General features: G+C 47.9%; 1 long non-coding RNA gene across 1 annotated transcript in view; it reads left to right on the top strand.

Moving 5' to 3' along the window:
• Positions 1–2,620, top strand: part of LOC134927901 (uncharacterized) — a 75,522-nt gene extending 72,902 nt beyond the window's left edge. The window contains exon 4 of the long non-coding RNA XR_010177767.1: positions 1,756–2,620. This is a non-coding gene — a long non-coding RNA (uncharacterized LOC134927901). The remainder of the gene's footprint in view (positions 1–1,755) is intronic.
• The last annotated feature ends 17,656 nt before the right edge of the window (positions 2,621–20,276 follow it).

Raw genomic sequence — 20,276 nt, forward strand, 5'->3', positions numbered from 1 at the left:
GGATGACGTATTGACCCATGCTACGGGTACCTTGACGAAGATGGATAAGATCTGCAGAAGCTGATGTTGCGCGACCTGGTTCATCAAAGATGCGTCTGAAGGTTGACACAAATTTGGTATAGTTATTCATAAGAGGGTCGGCACGTTCCCACAGAGGAGACACCCAACTCAAAGCTGATCCAGAGAGCAGTGATATGATGTAGGCAACCTTGGATCTTGGCGTGGGAAAATTGTGTGATAACAACTCAAACTGGATTTCACATTGATTAAGAAACCCGCAACATAGCTTGGGGCTGCCATCATATTTGCTGGGCACGGGCAGGTGCAAGCGTGACACTGGAGTTGATGCAGCCGGTGAAGGAGAACCCGCTGCACTTGCAGGCGCAGGGGTGACTGGAACTGAAGAAACGAGCACTGGGCAGAGATTGTTGTAGTGTATCGAGACGGGAGGACATTCCTTGCAGGAACTGGAACATCTGCTGCTGCGCAGCCTCTTGACCATCCAAGCGGGAGACCAGATTTTGTAAGGCCCCTGACCCCACATTCTGACCACCATCCGAGTCCATAGGTCCTGGACTTACTGTCATGTTCTGTTTAGTTTGTGTTCCCGGAGGGGGCGCTAGTGGGTCAGTGGTAGTAATGTGGAGGAAGTGAGGAGGCCGGATTGGATTCCTGCGCATGTGCGCAAAGTGGTTTTATTAAACAATAAGTTGAAACAATATGGCAGCAGAAATAATAACAGTAACGATGCAAATGAGAATGAGCAGCGTGGAAGCTGAGAGTCTATGGCAAAGTTTGTATAATGAGTTCAATCGATCAGGGGATCGATGTGTCGGTATGGGAACCGATAGTTGTTGGACCGTGGAGCCAGCAGAGATGTTGATGGGAATAGCAAACCTGGTAGCAATTGCAGGAGACGAGTGTTAAAGTTCTCAGTGCAGTTTGAATAACACTGGCAGCTTGCAGGCTGATGAACAGGTGTAGATGACGAGATGCACCTGGAGGAGAGTCTCTACTGCAGAGGCTGGAGCACACTGTAGCTGGTAAAGGTGTGAAGCCAAAACTCAAGTGCAAGGGTTGCTGGTGCTTGTGGTACCACGGTAGTACAGGAACAAACTGGAAGGCAAAGCAGGTAAACGGAGGAACTGGAGAACGGATCCAGAGACACAGGTCATAGGAGTGACACGAAGTCCAGGACAAGGACTGACTCACCCTGCTGCTCCTGATATACCCCCCGGTCTGCAGGCATTGGCTGGCAGGGAAACGAGGAGGTGCGGCTAAGCTCCGGATTGGCTGATGCAGCAGTCTGAGGTAAGCTGTCATGGCAGCGCCCATGCCGCGGCCCGGCGGGAACGCGGCGTGCATGCATGCCCGCTGACAACAGGAGCGTTCCTAGGCCCAGGATGGCATCCGGCGACAGGGAGACCAGCGACAGCGAGACGTAGGGACCCCGGACGGAGTCCGCACCAACGGACAGATGCAGCTGTGGTAAGTCGATTCCTGACAAGTTCTTCGTGTTAGCACATTAATTATGGCTCAGAGTCCAACAATTCCCTGAAACATTTTTGAACTGAGTAGGGAACGTAAGAATCCACATATTTCTACAAAAAGGTGACCTAAATTGTTAAGTTTAGCCCACAATCTATTTATCATTTACAACATGAATATTATGAAGTAATGCATGTTGACGTAAAGCTATAAAAAAACCCAATGCTAAATATTGACTAAATAGTGGCTGTCTTCAACCCCATATAGAACCACCCATCATGCCCGAGGATACCCAGCAGGAAACTGACTTGCAGGAATCGTACACACTACACCTGCAAGCGATTGATCCAAACCAGCCAACCACGCCGCAGGACATAACCCAACCACCCCAAACAACCCACAGCCCCCAATTGAGCCCAACACCACCCCAGCCACAAATGGGCCCAGAGTTTTGGTCCAGTTGGGCCACACAACAGGCGCAACACTATGCCTGTCTGAACACCCACAGCCAATACCTTGCCAGTCTGCCCCATCATCTGCCTAGACTCAGTCGGAACTCAGGCAGACTGATAGTTCAAGTTGGCAGAGTAGCAAATTCTATGGAGCAGATGAGGGCAGACAACAGCCAAATGCACGCAAATTTACAAAGAATCATGGATGACCAACAGCAGCAGCAACAAGCCCTCATACAAAGTATACAACATTACCAATTAATAAACGAAAAGCCTCTCCCGAATCATTGCCAACAACACTGCCGCAACTACACAACTCACAGCAAGCCTCAACAACCTGAGCCAAAGCCTAAATGTGTTGGCATCACACCAACTAAGCTCAAGCTCAGGAACAACCACACCAAGCCAGACCCCAGTTACCTCCCCAGTAAGACGATCCAGCAGAACCAGTACCAATGAACCATCCCAATCCTCTGCACCCAGCAAACAAAAACAAAGAAATGATCAAGGCTGCAGCAACAACTACAGTATGTTATTTGAAAATTTCAAATTATCTAATTGATTCACTCAAAATGCCTGAGTTTAAGGTAATAAATTAATCATACGCAATATGTGTAATGTTTCATTTGTTAATGAGTGACAGTGTAAGTTATACATTTTATTGCCTAACTGTAAACAACATGAGAAATAACAAACAATAACGCAACACAAACATAATTCAGACCTATCAAACGTTTTATAATTGGTGTTAGGCAAGGTTAATTATGAATAAATAATACTTACCGGTAAAATAACGCAGAATCACTTCTTGCCTTACCTGCCTCCCTACATCTGTACTCACACTGTCGCCAGATGTTTCTAACTCACCTACTTGCTGACTGTTTTCTTCATCACCAACATGTGGCAGATGTTGGCGCAAACACATGTTATGAAGAAAACAGCAGCAGAACACAATCCTAGTCACCTTTGAGGGACTATACAACAAAAGCCCTGCAGACTTATCCAGACACCGAAACCTAGATTTCAGCACCCCAAAACATCTTTCTATCACATTCCGTGTGGACTTATGTGCATTATTATAATTGTGTTCAGCAGGAGAATCAGGTTGGGACAATGGAGTAAGGAGCCAAGAGTAGCAGCCATAACCACGATCACCTGAAAGACAGATATAGGCAACATTAGGACATGTGGTTTATGGAAAAAATAAAAGAATAATAATGACGAGGTTGAAGTTACCACACATACACACAACACACTTGGAACATACCCAGCAGCCAGCCATCAGGCAATTGTCCGGCATCAAACTTATCAAAGAGGGATGACTGACTGAGGATGAAGGAGTCATGGCAGCCGCCAGGGTAACCCGCAACAACACTCATAATTTTAGATTTGCATCACAAACCACCTGGACATTAGTGGATTGGCCCAGATGTCTATTGGTATAAATATATTGCCTGCCCCAAGGTGGTCTCAGCTCAACGTGTGTGCAATCTATGGCACCCAGCACATTGGGCATGCCAGCAAGCTCATAGAAAGCTACCCTGACTGCATGCCACTGCGACTCCCGGGTAGGGAAGCAGATAGAGGCATCTATGTGGAGATCCAAGACATCCAAAACCTGAGTGGACATTACAAAATATAAGGTGAGTGTCATGACCTGTAATAAATACTATACTGTGTTATATTACATAACAGAAGCACCACTTAGACATAGACGTGTATGTATGTTTTAACTCACCTGAATTAAATATTTTGAAAAGGTGGCCTGGGAGATACCAATTACATCGCCAGTCACAGCCTGGAAGCTACCAGTAGCCATAAAGTGCAACACAGCCAGGAGTTTGTGCAGGCCTGAGACAGGGCGAGAGCGTGCTGTCTCAGGGTCTAGGTCCAGTTTGACAAGGTCATACAGATGGAAAATGTTGTTTCTATTTAGCCGGAACATCTGTATGACCTGGTCATGGGCAATGCGTTCAAGTTTAAACGCCCCCTAAAAAACCGAGGCCTGCGCAGCCTCCGCGGCACCTGTACAACCTGCTGACCATGTTCAGTTTCCTGGCCCTGGTTTATTGTAGCCTCATGGAGCAGTCTCAGGTATCCCCCAGCAAACAAGAAATCAGTACTACACACGGCAGCAGCCATTTCAGAGTGAGAGATTAGAAAAATGTGCTTGGGTCCCTTTTTAAGGTCAAAAAATTCAGGTGTGATTAATGTTGAATTGGAAACACATGTAAACACGCTTCTCAAAAGCAGGTCTATATTTTTTCCACATTTTTTTACGAATTTGTTTTTTTCACGTCCGCAAATGCATTTTCACTGTAGAGATTTCAAATACGAATGCATAGTAAATGACCGAGTTCTATACCTAAACAGCTACGTTTGACCGATGGTTTATTCATTCGTATTTTTACAACACAGCCGTAAAAAAAATACGAATGCCCTCATCACTGCCGAGATTTGAGTTTAGTAAATTCCCGAGATGACACTTTGAAGAAAAAACACCAAATCGGTCAAAATCGGGACCTTAGTAAATATACCCCCTAAATGGGGTTTTTGTACTCCCTTTGCAATGGACATGATGTCCATATCTTGTCTACCTCCTTGTGAAGTGCTAGCTTTTGGGAACTATTTAATAAACAAAAATATGTTTTGTTTCCAGCACTTTATCTGTTGAAAGCCATACATTTGTTTTCTATGTGTTTTGTTACATAAAAACTGTGGTGAAATCACAGACTTCTCCACATTTTCATTTCTCCTGACACATTCCTGCAGCCCTGTTACATTCCTGGAGTCCCATTTGAAATAAAGGGGGCTGTGCAGGAATAGTATATATAGATAGATAGATAGATCGCCACCCCTGTCGGGATTGTGTGGTCGGGATTCCGGCGTCGGTATTTCGACCGCCGGGATTCCGACCAGCGGCATTTACTACTGATCCCGATAGGAAAAGCTACTGAACGCTCTCATTTCTTGGAGAAATATAACGCAATCCAGAGATGAAAAAAAAAGCAGGAAGAGGTGTTCTTTTCGCCCAGATGTCTTCCTCTTCTCTGCTCCCCCTAGCGGATTCACCCACCTGCTGTTATGATTCCAGCACTCTGGTCAGAGGAGATCTTATGGCAAGGACCGGAGCACTGGAACGGAATGCTGGGGAAGGGAGCAGGACAGGAAAATAGCCCCTGGCGCCCTAACTCTGTTGTCTCACCCGTGTTGTCAGAAATCCCCTGCGAGACTATGGTTTCTTGAGCCCTTGGCAGCGGCGTTTGAAGGGCGGATTATGTCTGCCCAACTTCGATGCCCCCCGGTCTTAATGAGAGACAAAGGGAAACCCGAGACAGGGTGATAACAAGAGGCCCTCTAACTAAACAACCAGGCCAGGGGCTAAGCAAACTCAAAACTATAATATGTGCGGAGAAACCGCCAGGGAAAAGGACAACCAAAATATCCACTTGTCCAATTCTCCTACCCGGCACCGCCGAGTACCAGAGAGGACTTGTGGAAGCGGAACCCTCCGCAAATGCTCCAAACACAAAATATAAAAGGTAAAGCGGCTGAGCCGCAACACACGGCAGAGCCGCAACTCACGAACACCACTGGATATAAAACGGTGATCAGTCAGGACTCCAGGGAACCAAACGACCTATTGGGATGAGATGACAACTCCCGAATACCGGACTTCTGAGGACTGGAATGACCGGATACAGCAGGACTGGAAACAGACTCTCAGCAAACAAAGGCAGCATGAAGGAAGCTATTACCGGCGTCTGTGAGAAGCCCTGGGAGTGTATTTAACAAGGAGTCCTCCAATCAGCTGCTAAAGGCTGATTAGAATAAATGCCGTGCAGCTGCCTTGCTGCACAGCCAGAGAGCAGGTGAATATCTTAATTTCCTAAAGCCTAGCAACGGGGAACGCGGTCCGCCAGTGGCGTCCCCGTTGCTAGGGTCCGTGCGGCTCAGCGCGCCCGGCATCTAGCGTTGCTAGGGAGCCGGCGGCTGTACGCGCACGGCGTCTCTAGTTGCTAGGCGCCGGGCCGCGCAGACAAGCGGACCCCGGCGCCTAACAGTACCCCCCCCCTTGAGGAGGGGTCAAGGAACCCCTAAAGCCAGGTTTCTGAGGAAATTCCCGAAAAAATGCCCTCTTGAGCCTCGGGGCATGAAGATCCTTATCCAGGACCCAAGACCTTTCCTCCGGACCATAGCCTTTCCAGTGAACTAGAAAATACAGCCGACCCCGGGACAATTTGGAATCGAGAACCTTCTCTACCAAGAACTCCTGTTGTCCCTGTACATCCACTGGAGATCTACCCTGAGAGATCTTCTGAGGAAATCTACTGGAAGAAACGTATTGTTTCAACAGGGAACAATGAAACGTATTTCCAATCCTGAGAGATCTTGGTAAACGTAACCGAAAGGCAACTGGGTTGACTCTTTTAATAATAAGAAATGGCCCAATAAATTTGGGTCCCAGTCTAGCCGAGGATTGTCGAAGCCTGATGTTGCGAGTCGACAACCACACCCTATCTCCCACCTTAAAAGTGCAAGGACGTCGGAGCCTGTCAGAAAATTTCTTCTCTCGAAAGGCTGCTTTTCTGAGAGCAAGGTGCACCTTTTTCCAAATGGCTCTGAGATGGGAGGTTAAGGTTAGCGAGGAGACTGAGGAATGATGAAAAAAAGAATTAGCTCTGGGGTGAAAACCAAAAACTGAAAAGAATGGAGACTCTTTAGTGGAGGAATGACAAGAATTATTGTAAGCAAATTCAGCCAACGGAAGAAACTCGGACCAATTATTCTGGAGTTTGGCTGAATACAAGCGCAAATATTGTTTCAATGATTGGTTAACTCGTTCGGTTTGCCCGTTGGATTGTGGGTGGTAACCGGATGTTAACGACAATTTCATCTTCAATGAGGCACAAAAACATTTCCAGAATTGTGCGATGAATTGTGGACCCCGATCAGAAACAATATCAGTAGGTAACCCATGAAGCCTGAATACATGGCGGAGAAACAAAACTGCCAACCCTTGGGCAGAAGGCAATCGGGGAAGAGCAATAAAATGAGCCATTTTACTAAAACGGTCCACTACCACCCATATGACTCGGAATCCGGCTGAAAGGGGAAGGTCAACCACAAAATCCATGGAAATATGAGACCACGGCCTGAGAGGAACATTTAAGGGCATAAGTTGCCCGATGGGCAAGGAACGGGGAACCTTATGCTGTGCACAAACCTGACATGAATAAACAAATTCCTTGACGTCTTTAGAAAGACCAGGCCACCATACTGAGCGAGAGACTAACTCCAATGTCTTAGAGACTCCTGGATGCCCTGAAACTTTGTTATCATGGAATTCCGTTAAAACAGTAGCTCTCAAAAACCCAGGGACGTAAAGACGACCAGCAGGAGTAATTCTAGGAGCTTGGTGTTGAAGCTGTTTTAACTGGGTAAATAAATCTTGTGTGAGGCCCGCCCTGATGACCGAAGATGGAAGTATGGGGGTAACAGGATTGTTATTGTGAACCGGAAGAAAGCTACGTGACAGGGCATCAGCCTTAGTATTCTTGGAACCAGGCCTGAAAGTGATTATAAATTTGAAACGCGTAAAAAATAATGCCCAACGTGCCTGCCGGGCATTAAGCCGCTTAGCCGATTCAATGTATTGCAGGTTCTTATGGTCAGTCAATACCGAAATAGTATGTTTTGCTCCCTCCAGCCAATGCCTCCACTCCTCGAAAGCCCACTTTACCGCCAGTAACTCCCGATTACCAACGTCATAGTTGGATTCAGCGGAGGAGAATTTCCTGGACATAAAGGCACAAGGATGTAACTCCAGAGACTCCGGATCCTTTTGAGAAAGGATAGCCCCCACTCCAACCTCCGCGGCATCAACCTCCACCACAAAGGGCAATTCCGGATTAGGATGTCTGAGGACTGGAGCCGAGACAAAGGCTTATTTCAAGGCCCGGAAGGACAACTCAGCTTCACGCGACCAGTTGGTAGGATCCGCTCCTTTCTTTGTCAGAGCTACAATGGGAGCAACCAGGTCAGAAAAAGAATGAATGAACCTCCTATAATAATTCGCAAACCCTAAAAAGCGCTGAATTGCTTTTAAATTGGTGGGTTGCGCCCAACTAAGGATGGCCTGGAGTTTCTTTGGTTCCATGGAAAATCCCTGAGGGGAAATTATGTACCCTAAAAAAGATACTTCCGTGACATGAAACTCACACTTCTCCAGCTTGGCATATAAATGATTCTCACGTAACTTTTGAAGAACCAGACGCACCTGGGTAACATGTTGTTCCATTGATTCAGAAAAAATCAGGATGTCGTCTAAGTAAACGACCACGAATTTCCCTAGGAAGTCACGGAGCACATCGTTAATGAGGTCTTGAAAAACTGCCGGAGCATTGGACAGGCTGAACGGCATCACCAGGTATTCGTAGTGACCCGACTGAGTACTGAAGGCCGTTTTCCACTCATCTCCAGATTTAATTCGGATGAGGTTGTACGCTCCTCTAAGGTCAATTTTAGAAAAAATCACAGCAGAACGTAACTGATCAAAGAGTACAGAAATCAACGGCAAAGGATAGGTGTTTTTAACTGAGATCTTATTCAGGGCTCTAAAATCAATGCAAGGTCTAAGCGAGCCATCCTTTTTCTCCACAAAGAAGAAGCCTGCACTTAAAGGAGATTTTGATGGTCTAATAAATCCTTTCTCAAGGCTCTCCTTTACATAATCATTCATAGCCGCAGTTTCTGGCCCGGATAATGCATATAATCTTCCCTTTGGCAATGCGGCACCAGGAATTAACTCAATAGCACAATCATAAGGCCGATGGGGAGGCAGAATGTCCGCATTGCCTTTGGAGAAAACATCAGCAAACTCCTGGTATTCCACCGGAATGAGTTCTGGAATGATAGCTGCTACTCTGACTGGAAACGTGATACATTCCTTATCACAAAAAGTACCCCATTGTGAAATCTCCCCCAGCCGCCAATCAATGGTGGGATTATGAAAGGCCAGCCAAGGGTGACCCAGAACAACTGGAACTGCTGGGCAATGTGTAAGAAAGAACTCGATTTTCTCGGAATGTAGAGCTCCTACTGTAAGTAGTACAGGGGGTGTATGGAGAGAAATAATCCCATTAGACAGCGGACTCCCATCTAAGCCATGCATGGTGACACACCTACCCAAAGGTAACTGAGGAATGCCTAAGGCCTTAGCCCAAGTTAAATCCATAAAGTTTCCTGCAGCTCCACTGTCAACAAAAGCCGACACCGAAGAACTGAGGCTGCCAAAGGAAACTTTAACTGGGACTAAAAGGGAGTTATTCGAGGAGATAAGCTGCAGACCTAGGTGAACCCCCTCACAATTCACCTGGTCAAAGCGTTTCCCGACTTGTTCGGACAATTACGAGCAAAATGTCCCTTACCCCCACAGTACAGACAAAGACCAGAATTTTGCCTTCTGGCTCTTTCTTCAGGAGACAGCCGGGAGAGACCCATCTGCATGGGCTCCTCTACGTCTTCAGGAATGGAATATACACACGGACTTGACCTTACAGGTGCTCCTTTTTCAGCCCTCCGCTCTCTGAGACGACGATCAATCTTAATAGAAAGCTCCATGAGTTTATCGAGAGTCTCAGGAGTGGGGTACTGAAGGAGACTGTCTTTTATAGACTCTGATAAGCCGAGGCGAAACTGACTGCGCAGGGCTGGGTCATTCCAGCCACAGTCGTTCGACCAACGGCGAAACTCCGTACAATAAACCTCCGCAGGATTTCTACCCTGTCTGAGAGCGCGCAACTGACTTTCAGCGGACGCCTCTCTATCAGGGTCATCATACAAGAGCCCTAAAGACTCAAAAAAAGCGTCAACTGACAACAATGCCGGATCCTCTGCTCTTAAACCAAATGCCCAGGTCTGAGGATCCCCCTGGAGCAAAGAAATAATAATCCCGACCCACTGAGATTCAGTACCCGAGGAAGTCGGTCTTAAACGAAAAAATAAAGTTTACAGGATTCTTTAAAATTAAAAAACTCTTTTCTATCACCAGAAAAACGGTCAGGCAAATGCATCTTTGGTTCAGGGACTACCCTTGGGGAAGCTCGCAAAAGATCTTCCTGCGACTTCACCCGAAGAGAAAGATCCTGAACCATCTGAGTAAGTTCTTGAATCTGGCTGACTAAGAGCTGACCAGGATTTGGCCCTAAACCTGCTGGATTCATGAGGCCGATAAACTCTCACAAAACTGAATGAGAAAAAATTAAACCCTGTTTAATTTTAAGTTTTGGTATGGCCGGTAATAATGTTATGATTCAAGCACTCTGGTCAGAGGAGATCTTATGGCAAGGACCGGAGCACTGGAACGGAATGCTGGGGAAGGGAGCAGGACAGGAAAATAGCCCCTGGCGCCCTAACTCTGTTGTCTCACCCGTGTTGTCAGAAATCCCCTGCGAGACTATGGTTTCTTGAGCCCTTGGCAGCGGCGTTTGAAGGGCGGATTATGTCTGCCCAACTTCGATGCCCCCCGGTCTTAATGAGAGACAAAGGGAAACCCGAGACAGGGTGATAACAAGAGGCCCTCTAACTAAACAACCAGGCCAGGGGCTAAGCAAACTCAAAACTATAATATGTGCGGAGAAACCGCCAGGGAAAAGGACAACCAAAATATCCACTTGTCCAATTCTCCTACCCGGCACCGCCGAGTACCAGAGAGGACTTGTGGAAGCGGAACCCTCCGCAAATGCTCCAAACACAAAATATAAAAGGTAAAGCGGCTGAGCCGCAACACACGGCAGAGCCGCAACTCACGAACACCACTGGATATAAAACGGTGATCAGTCAGGACTCCAGGGAACCAAACGACCTCTTGGGATGAGATGACAACTCCCGAATACCGGACTTCTGAGGACTGGAATGACCGGATACAGCAGGACTGGAAACAGACTCTCAGCAAACAAAGGCAGCATGCAGGAAGCTATTACCGGCGTCTGTGAGAAGCCCTGGGAGTGTATTTAACAAGGAGTCCTCCAATCAGCTGCTAAAGGCTGATTAGAATAAATGCCGTGCAGCTGCCTTGCTGCACAGCCAGAGAGCAGGTGAATATCTTAATTTCCTAAAGCCTAGCAATGGGGAACGCGGTCCGCCAGTGGCGTCCCCGTTGCTAGGGTCCGTACGGCTCAGCGCGCCCGGCGTCTAGCGTTGCTAGGGAGCCGGCGGCTGTACGCGCACGGCGTCTCTAGTTGCTAGGCGCCGGGCCGCGCAGACAAGCGGACCCCGGCGCCTAACACCTGCATAGGCCTGATGTCACAGACGCTGTTCGTCACATGTGCAGACCATGCAAATAGCTTTATTTATGGTGATATTATACATTAAATATGGGTGGATAAGTAGTTTTTTTGGGTACCTTTTAGTAATTTGTTTTTGGTTCCAGTTGTAAGAGGTGGGTTCCATTCATTAACTGTATATTATGGTCCTCGACCTATACTTTGAGCTATATTAATACTCACTATGTTGGATTATTTTAGCAATTTTGGCCATATAGACATATTTATGGATAGGCACTTACAGTGTTTTTTTGAGAGCATTATACACTGATTTTATTAGATCACGTTCCCTTCATTAGTTTTGGTCAAAATAGGGTGAACATACTTATAATAGTTTTCAGTTGCAGTTGCTTCCCTAGGGCTGCAGCGCAGACCACACACTAATACGCCTTTTACACCGCCAGCATATAACACGGGTTATTGCACATAAGCATGCATAACCCGTGTTGCTGCTCTGTGTAAAAGGGCATTGTTGGAATAATCCTGGTCGAGTGACCCGGTATTCCAACTCAGGTAGTTTGCAGGGTTGAACACGGGTTCAACCCGGCAAACTCTGCAGTGTAAACGGGAGCCGGATCGCATCGACTCAGCTAACCGTTTATGAAGAGTGTACGGGTGGCACTTGGAGATCCTGTGATCTCCAAGCGCCGCCCCCGCTGTGTCATCGGCTAAGTCACCAACCCGGCAATAAGCCGTGTAGGAGACGGCAGTGGAAAGGGGGCTGACGCGGGTCGCAGCTGGGTAGCACCCGTGTCAGGCTCCCGGCTGCGACCTGCTATTTCAATGTAAAAGAAGTATTAGAGGGGCAGCCGGTAAGTACATTTCCCTACCTGCACCTATAATAATGTGTCTGCCTGTCCACAGCAGTTGGCTAGTTACACAGGAATGTGGGGGTGGGGCAGAAACTAGTGCTGCTGCACACAGGACACAGTAGTTGGCTAGTTACACAGGAGTTTGGGAGGCAGGTAGACAAAGAATGGAAACACTGATTGCTGTGTTCTGGGTACAGTGACTCCTGTGCACCTGTGCAGACCACACCCTCACACCCATGCCATGCTGGTCACATCCACTGTGACAGCACACAATAGGCCCTTCATAAATTTCAGCTACAGGCCCATGTGGGCCTTAATCTGGCACTGGTTATACATGTTATTCATGTATAATGCAAAACGTTCTTATCCTGGTTTGATTGAAGACTATTTTGCATTGTACACGAATAATACTGATACCCTGTGTACCGTGAGACAACACCCCCATCCCAGTTCAGCACACGCAGAAGTCTCTAATTTGGTATTCGAGGTTACGGCCAGGGGGTGACCAAAGCATATTGTTGCGCCTGGGCCTACAACTCACTCGTTCTTCTCCTACTATATACAGTGGGGCAAAAAAGTATTTGGACAGCCACCAATTGTGCAAGATGACCCACTTAAAAAGATGAGAGAGGTCTGTAATTTCCATCATAGGTACACTTCAACTGTGAGAGACAGAATCTGAAAAAAAAAAAAACTAGGAAATCACTATCACTGACCTGGTTTGGGAGTGTTGTGGACTCGGGGTTTCTTCCGGTGACCGGGAAGAGGAACCGCTGCTGGACCGCAGCAGAGATGGCCGAATATAGGTATTCCTCATGCAGGATCTGGTCGGCAGACAGGAGGTACGTGTGGATGCTGGAGGTCTCCTGAAAGACAGAACTTGAAAAGGTGCTGAGGAATAAATGAGAAAGTACTGGATGCTGGGGACACCAACTACGCTTGTGAGCACTGGGTGTTTGGAGGCTCTGAGGTGTTTGGAGACACTGAGGTGCTTGTAGGCACAGAGGTGCTTGGAGGTACTGAGGTGCTTATAGGTGCAGAAGTGCCTGGAGGCACTGAGGTGCCTGTAGGTGCAGAAGTGCCTAGAGGCACTGAGGTGCTTGGAGGCACTGAGGTGCTTGGAGGTACTGAGGTGCTTGGAGGTACTGAGGTGCTTGTAGGCACGGAGGTACTTGGAGGCACTGAGGTGCTTGGAGGTACTGAGGTGCTTGTAGGCACGGAGGTGCTTGGAGGCACGGAGGTTCGTCTGGAAGCGCTGAAGTGCTCGGAGGCACAGAGGTTCTTGGAGGCACAGAGGTTCGTCTGGAAGCGCTGAAGTGCTCGGAGGCACAGAGGTACGTCTGGAAACGCTGGAAGCCACAGGGATACGGGAGCTCTGGAGATCACAACTACAATAGCAGTAAAGATGATACTCAGGCGCCGGAGCTCTGCCCGGCGTCTGAATTTGAACTTCCCGCCAGCGTCTGATTGGGGAAGCGCTTGATGACGTCACCTGTTCCCCAGTGAACGCCGGGCGCACCCGCGACGTCCATACTACGAGCGCCGGACGAAGCGCCGGGTGCCGGAGACCGCCAGTGAGGACGGCCGCCCGGAGATCCAGCACCCCCGGAGAGGCAAGTACGGCGGCCGCGGCGGCATGACAATCACATTGTATGATTTTTAAACAATTTATTTGTAGATTCTTGTGGAAAATAAATATTTGGACAATCAAAAAGTTTAACTCAATACTTTGTAATATAACCTCGGTTGGCAATTACAGAGGTCAAACGTTTCCTGTAGTTTTTGACCAGGTTTGCACACACTGTAGCAGGTATTTTGTCCCACTCTTCCATGCAGATCTTCTCTAGATCTGTCATGTTTTGGGGCTGTCGCCGAGCAACACGGACTTTCAACTCCCTCCACAGATTTTCTATTGGGTTGAGGTCTAGAGACTGAATAGGCCACTCCAGGACCTTGAAATGCTTCTTACGGAGCCACTCCTTAGTTGCCCAGGCAATGTGTTTGGGGTCATTGTCATGCTAGAAGACCCAGCTATGTTCCATCTTCAATGCTCTTACTGATGGAAGGAGGTTTTTGCCCAAGAGCTCACGATACATGGCCCCATTCATCCTCTCCTTAATACGGATCAGTCGTCCCATCCCCTTTGCAGAAAAGCAGCCCCAAAGCATGATGTTTCCACCCCCATGCTTCACAGTGGGTATGGTGTTCTTGGGATGCCATTCGTCATTCTTCTCCCTCCAAACAAGGCGAGTGGAGTTTATACCAAAAAGTTCGATTTTGCTCTCATCTTACCACATTACATTCTCCCAATCCTCCTCTGGATCATCCAGATGGTCACTGGCAAACTTTAGACGGGCCTGGACATGTGGTGGCTTAAGCAGGGGGACCTTTCGGGCGCTGCTGGATTTTTAATCCATGACGACGAAGTGTGTTACTAATGGTAACTGTTATGATTCCCGTACTCCAGACCAGATGAGATCTTATGGCAGAGGTCTGAGTACTGGAAAGATATGCTGGTTACGGGAGCAGGAAAGCCTAGTAACCCCTGGCGCCCTAACTCCGTTGTCTCGCCCGTGTTATCAGAAATCCCCTGCGAGACTATGGTTGCTTGAGCCCATGGCAGCCGCGTTCGAAGGGCGGATTATGTCTGCCCAACCCCGATGCCCCCTCAGGTCTTAATGGGAGACAAAGGGAAATCCGAGACAGGGTGATAACAAGGGGCCCTCTGACTAAGCAACCAGACCAGGGGTTACAAGCTATCTAACTTAACCAAAAGTATGTGCGGACAAACCGCCAGGGAAAAGGACAACCAAAGATCCACTGATCCGTTACTCCTATCCAGCACCGCTGGATACCAAAGTGGACTAGTGGGAGCGGAATCCTCCGCAAAAGCTCCGGAACACAATAAAACTAAATAATAAATAGTAAGCGGTCAAGCCGCAACACACGGCTACGCCGCGACTCACGAACACCACTGGATGTTAAAGGTGCTCGGTAGGACTCCAGGAAAGATGACAAATTCCGAGTACTGGATCACTGAGGACAGGAACAACCGGATGGAGCAGGACTGGAAACTCTCTGTAACAGACACAGCAACAGGAAGCTAACACCGGCGTCTGTGAGAAGTCCTGAGAGTGCTTTTATTTAGAACCCCTCCAATCCGGATCCAGACAGGGTAATGTTAATTATGCCGTGCAGCTGCATGCTGCACGGCCAGGATGCAATTTGACCTGATTCATTAGACCTAGCAACGGGGAACGCGGTCCGACAGTGGCGTCCCCGTTGCTATGGTCAGAGCGGCTCCGTGCGCCCGGCGTCTAGCGTTGCTAGGGAGCCGGCGGCTGTCTGCCTGCGGCGTCCCTAGTTGCTAGGCGCCGGGCCGCACTGACGGGCGGACCCTCGGCGCCTAACAGTAACCTTTGTGACTGTGGTCCCAGCTCTCTTGAGGTCATTGACCAGGTCCCCCTGTGTAGTTCTGGGCTGATTCCTCACCGTTCCTCACCTCAAGATCATTGATACCCCATGAGGTGAGATCTTGCATGGAGCCCCAGGTCGAGGGAGATTGTCAGTGATCTTGTATTTTTTCCATTTTTTAATAATTGCGCCAACAGTTGATCTCTTCTCACCAAGCTGCTTGCCTATTGTTGAGTAGCTCAGCCTAGCCTTGTGCAGCTCTACAATTTTGTCCCTGGTGTCCTTAGACAGCTCTCTGGTCTTGGCCATGGTGGAGAGGTAGCAGTCTGACTGTTTGAGGGTGTGGACAGGTGTCTTTTATACAGATAACCAGTTCAAACAGGTGCCATTAATACAGGTAACGAGTGGAGGATAGAAGAGCTTCTTAAGAAGTAACAGGTCTGTGAGAGCCAGAAATCTAGCTGCTTGGTAGGTGTCCAAATATTTATTTTCCACAAGAATATACAAGTAAACTGTTTAAAAATCATACAATGTGATTTCCTAGTTTTTTTTTTTCAGATTCTGTCTCTCACAATTGAAGTGTACCTATGCTGGAAATTACAGACCTCTCTCATCTTTTTAAGTGGGTCAACTTGCACAATCGGTGGCTGTCCAAATGCTTTTTTGCCCCACTGTATATGTTTGCTTTATTTTATTGGCATTGGTCTTAAAAAGAGTAGGATTATGATTTTGTCCTCCGAATTCTGTATTATTTCATTTATGTAATATGGAATTATGTCATTTTTTTAAGTAGACCCAGACTTCTTCCATATTGCTGCCAATACATTGTTTTAGCGAAAATAACAATTGTGAGGTTAGAATTCTGCATGTTCTGATTTTTAGACTATTAAGTTGGTATTTCAGAATTCTGAGTTTTAATCTTGCAGAGCTAGAGACTAGCAAAATTGTGCAATACTTTGAGAAAATCTAGTTTTGCCAGGAACAAACTGTTTAGATGAGGTGTGATGTTTTGGCGATACAATTAATAGTCTATAGAATGAAGTGGAACTGTGGTTAATTAATTTTTCTGTATGAAGTACCTGGGGTACACTTGTTTAATTGAAAATGTGTTATCAATAGTAACTAATAGAATTTTGGCTGAAAATTTAATGAAGCATATAGAGAGAGCACACGTTCTCAGACTCGGTCCTCAGGACCCCACACAGTTTAAGTTTTCCAGGTAATTTGTAGATCTTTAAAATGTGACAGTTGGACACACGGCCGCCATCAAAAGGGGACCTACGGGACTGTTGTCATGGGTTCAGACAGACAGGGGGCTCGGGGGCAGCGGTGTAAACATGGTACTTAGCCCACAGGCAGATAAGGAGACAGGCAGAGACAGCACCGCCGGTAGTTCATATGTCTCGCTGTCCACCAGTCAATTGAAGCTCAGAGACTGGCAGCCAATCAGGAGTTGCCTAATTGGCTACTGGACTGCTATTTCTGATTGGCTGATGGCCGGTGCCATATTTGAAATGTCGCTGGCACTCACACATTGGGCTCAATGTGCAGTTTCTTACATCGAACCTTTGTGCACCACATGCCCACCCTCACAGCTCTCTACTCCCACCCTCCCTTACTGCGCTCTACACTGGCTGTCCCTCACTGCTATCTAGTCCCATCCTCCCTTACTGTTCCCTACACCCACCCTTCCTCACTGCTCCCTGAGGGATGGGGTTAAAATAACGGCAGTCGGGATCCCGGCAGTCAAGATACTGACACCGGAATCCCGACTGCTGACAATGCCGCTAACCAGAATCCCAGGTCAGAGGGCTATTTTCATTTGCGGGTGTCCACGACACCCATAGCATGGGAATAGAACCTGTGGCAAGTGCAGTGAGCCTGCAAGTGGCTTTCTAGCGATTGGCCCACTGCCGGCATACTGACGGCCGGGATGCCGTTGTCTGTGTACTGACGGACGGCATCCTGACCGCCGGTAATTCATACTGATCCCCTCCCTACACCCACCCTCACTTGCTGCTAGACTTTAACACAAAAAAAGATGTTATTTATAAGAGATAATATGAAAAAAGAAATACACAATTTAACTACATTTTTATAATATATCATGGAATTGTACTATTGATACAACATAAAAAGAATAATTATAATACAAATATGCAGTAATTGGCCTTGGAAGAATGTCAATAATAATTACAATATAGTGAATGTATAATGCAGTACTTTACATACTGGTACTTTGGTCTTTCAGAGCTGAGGGCCACTCTCACTACTCACACACTGGGCTCAGAGGCTCCCTACATCCATCCTCTGTGCTGCTCACACCCACCCTCCTTTACTGTGCTCTACATGGTGACACACATACTGGGGGAAGGGGAGGGGGTGGTGCATGGTGACACACATACTGGGGGAAGGGAGGGGGGTGCATGGTGACACACATACTGGGGAAAGGGGGGGGGGTGCATGGTGACACACATACTGGGGGAGTGGGGGGCCATGGTGACACATACTGGGGGAAGGGGGGGTGCATGGTGACACATATACTGGGGGTGGTGGGGAGGTGCATGGTGACACACTTGGGGCGGTGAGGGGTACATGGCGACACACATACTGGGGGATTAGGGGGCCATGGTGACACACATACTGGGGGAAGGGGCGGTACATTGTGACACATACTGGGGGAGTGGTGGGCCATGGTGATACACATACTGTGGGAAAGGGGGGTGCATGGTGACACACATACTGGCGGGGTGGGGGGGGTGCATGGTGACACACATACTGCCGGGGTGGGGGGGTGCATGGTGACACACATACTGGCGGGGTGGGGGGGTGCATGGTGACACACATATGCAGTCAGAACGTTAGTATGACAGGAAAGGCTCAGACCCACCTGCCTCACCCCACTGCACGTCACTGGTTTACACACAATATATGAGTCCAGGGGTTCCTGTGGGCATTATACAGAGATGTAGCAGAATATACTGGAAATTTGCTGAGTTTTGATTAAAGATGTGTGGACAAGGTAGTGAGGGGAGGCGCTGCCTCACCTATTATAGACTTTTTACTCCAGAGTTTTTACTATAAAAATGATTAGAATAACACAAAGAAGATACTTGTAATATATTCTTTGTATTTTTCATATACTTTATATAGTAACATTTCATACGTTAGTATGAAAAAAAAAGGTGTGTCACTGGTGAGAGTGGGTGCTCAGTGTCCTGGGTAACCCGGGTGAGCTGCTGCTCCTGCTGGAATGCTGCTGGGTATTGTGTCCGCAGGTCACCCAGAGATGCTAATGCCTGTGCTGGTGATGCTGCTCCTGGTGGGTGTGAAAGGACTGGAAGGTGAGCAGGGTCTGGGCACTATGCCGGGCTGTCTATGTGCTGCTCGATACATACTCCGCATCCCTAATGGGCAGGGCCGGATTATGCCTTGGGGGGCCCAGGGCACTGAAGACGGAGCCCTCCCCCTATTGCTAGCAACTACCCCATTGCTGTGCCCGCTGTACGGGTTCGGGGTGTGTCCTAATCACGGGTTGTGTGACCATGCCCCTTATGCAAATGATGGGGTGTGGGTTTGGTTTTCTTTCAGATTTTGAGGGTGTGATTGTGACCCTCAGCCAGGGGCTAATCCAGAGGGGGGCAGCGATCAGTATGATCGCTCCCTACCCCCCAACCCTGCACAGGCAGAAGAGACTGCTGCTAAGCGGCAGCAGCCTCCCTGCACAACCAAAGACCAGCCAGCACACAGCAGCATGTCCTGGCTGGAGCACAATGCTGCTTCTGACAGGAGACGGTGAAGAGGGGGTGCAGGAGTCGGTGACGGGCACGGGTAACTAGTACCCGCTCTCGTCGGCATCTCCCTCCCCCCTGATCAAAGGCAGCACAGGGACTGATTCTGTAATCTCCAGCCTCCGCTGCTGCTAGGGGAGCTGGTGGCGGAGGCTGGAGAGGGGAGACGACAGCATCATAGCTGGGGCAGAGCTACTCTGGCTGGGGGCCCGCTAAAACTGGGGGCGCCCGGGGTACTTACCCCCTGGGCCACCCCCTTACTCCGACTCTGCTAATGGGGACACAAGGCACCGGCATCTGCTGACCCAGGGTGGGGGGTAGAGATACTTGGTGCTGCCCCTCTGTCACCCTGCACCTGCTCTGCCTACTGCCAGAAAGGCAGACAGATGGTGCATGTGTCGATTTCAGGAAAAGAAATAACACTTCATTCGTTAGCACTGCTTGGCTGTGACAAACAACGCTGCCAGGTTATTTAACACTACTGCTCGCCAGCGAGTGCATCATTGATTAATTCAAGTAAAAAATTTTTTAAAAAGCCACGGCAAGCAGTAATGTTAATTAACAAAGCAGGAAATTATCATTGATAAATGGGGCCCTATATTTTTTTATTATTTTTTATTTTTTATCTTAATTTGCATTTCTACAAAGATCCATGTGAGGGCAGCAGCGATGTGATTTATGTTTTTTGCTATTCAAAATAACCAGTTTGCAGCACTATTACTCATTTTCATGTTTTCTCTGCACTTTTTTTCCCTTACATTACTGGAAAATCTTTTGGTGAGATTTTAGAGGAAGATTTACTAAAGTTTCTAAATGAGACAAGTGGTGTTGCCCATAGCAACCAATCAGATTCTATGATTTTCTAGAATGCAATAGAGAAAGCATACATGGAATCTGATTGGTTGCTATGGGCAGCATCTCCACTTTTCATTTTCAGAAACGTTAGTAAATCTAAACATTAAATAAATATGGGGGCAAGCAACTATAAACTAA

Source organism: Pseudophryne corroboree, chromosome 5, assembly GCF_028390025.1.
Source record: "Pseudophryne corroboree isolate aPseCor3 chromosome 5, aPseCor3.hap2, whole genome shotgun sequence".
In the NCBI taxonomy this organism is placed as follows: Eukaryota; Metazoa; Chordata; class Amphibia; order Anura; family Myobatrachidae; genus Pseudophryne; species Pseudophryne corroboree.